This window comes from Arachis ipaensis, chromosome B07 (genome assembly GCF_000816755.2).
Source record: "Arachis ipaensis cultivar K30076 chromosome B07, Araip1.1, whole genome shotgun sequence".
Lineage (NCBI taxonomy): Eukaryota > Viridiplantae > Streptophyta > Magnoliopsida > Fabales > Fabaceae > Arachis > Arachis ipaensis.
Genome location: NC_029791.2, coordinates 18,946,551 through 18,948,503, shown reverse-complemented (window position 1 = coordinate 18,948,503; position 1,953 = coordinate 18,946,551).

Genomic DNA, 1,953 nt, shown 5'->3' with positions numbered 1-1,953 from the left:
TATTTTTTTGACATTTATAAAGATAAATTATAAGTTTTCAACTACCAAAACGTGTTAGAATTTTCGGTAGTGATTTCCATTGATTGTTTATAGATAGAATATTTAAGTATGATATTTTGAGAAGTTTATAAAGTAACTGAACTATTCACTTTTGAGTTTTAAATTTGATCGTTAGTATACATGATAAGATAAGATAATTGTGTAAATTTTTTTGTAATTTAAATTTTTAATAATTAAGACCTGATCGTGATATATATGTTATGGAAAAAAGATTCAATTTGTACTCTTATTTAATTTTATTGATGGCTAATGAATCTATCGCGCATCATTTCTAAAAAGATTAGAGAGAATATATGTTATCGAGTACTAACATTCATACAGGTGTATACTTTTTGAGATCACCTAGTAAATATGAGTTTCTCCTACAAATACAATTGTTATTAATCTATATTCCTATTGTTGGTGACAAAAGATAAAATTAATATTATTTAAATATAATTATTATAATATTTTATATCTACATATATATTATATGTCTACTGTTAAACATTTTAATTACATGAAAATGTACATCACATTATTCAATGGTAGAAGAGTATTGTATAGGATATATATAAAATTACTTTCATGTAATTATGAATTGTTGGCTCCTATCTTATTTTCTAATTAACATTTCTTGTTATAAAGCAAGTGCATGGAAACATGTCACCGCAAAGATTAATCATAGCTCACAGCTGCCTCAGGTATGATTTTGGGCCTAGCTGCCTCCTTCTAGATAGTAATAATGCATGAATAATCAAGTGAGAGATATATTAATTAAAATGAGGGAAGAAAGAATGAAATTAAAGGTCCCTTACTCCCTTTTCTACATACATACACCCTCTTACAAAAAGGCTAATGAGAGAAGATTGAGATGAATAGGAAAAGTTACAAGAAAAGATAAATTATTAAAGGAGAAAAATCAATGGCCTAAATTGGTTTTAAAGTTAGGCTCAATTTTATGGTTATGAAAATCTTGTATGTAATGTGTCCAGATATGAATTTATGGGGTACAAGATAAATTTGTGGGACAACTTTTTGTGAGTGTCAAGATGTAGAACTCGGATCCTACGAGTTGCTTGATTTAAAAATTTTGCAGAACAAATCGGATGGTCCGATTTAAAATTGAAAAAATTTGAATTTCGGAAGAAGGAATTTGGACCCTCCGTGTTCTTTGCCTTTAACAACTCGGACTGTCCGTTTACCATGAAGAAACTCACATGGTCCGAGTTCTGTTACTCTGACACCACACGGATATAAAACACCTGTGTTCTTCATATCCCAATCCAATCCAATTGTTACCTTCATATTCAAATTAAAAAAGCGTTTAAAGTTAAAGTTTACAAAACAAAAATAAAATAATATAATTGTCCTCGTATTGCTACATTTATGACAGTAAAATTAAGCTCTAGGAGTTAATTAAGAAGTAAGTCTTGACTATTGAAAATAAACTTTGGCAATTTGCTTTGATGTATATTTTTAGTTAGGTTTTTTTTTTTTTTAATTAGTGTAACATCTATGATTTGATGGATTCTAACATTTTAGTGCATTGAATTTATAAATGCAATTACTTTTATATTAACAATAAGAATTTAATCAAACATATTGATTAATGAAAAAGTTAGGGTTATTTTTTTTTCCTAATAAGGTATACTGGCGCATGACTAAGACATACCACAACATGAATTTTACAAGACAGTTTTAATTTCCAAGTACTTAGAATAAGGTGTCATTTTTTGTGATAATTTTTCGAAATAAAAAATGGTGGAAATTTCAAATGGCAACTTTACAAAGAATGACATGGAAAATATTGAAAAAGCTAAATGAAATTTTGTGTAAAAGAATAAATAATATTATAATATTGAAAAATAACACTATGCAAAAAATTTTAATGAAAAAAAAAGGAAAAACACG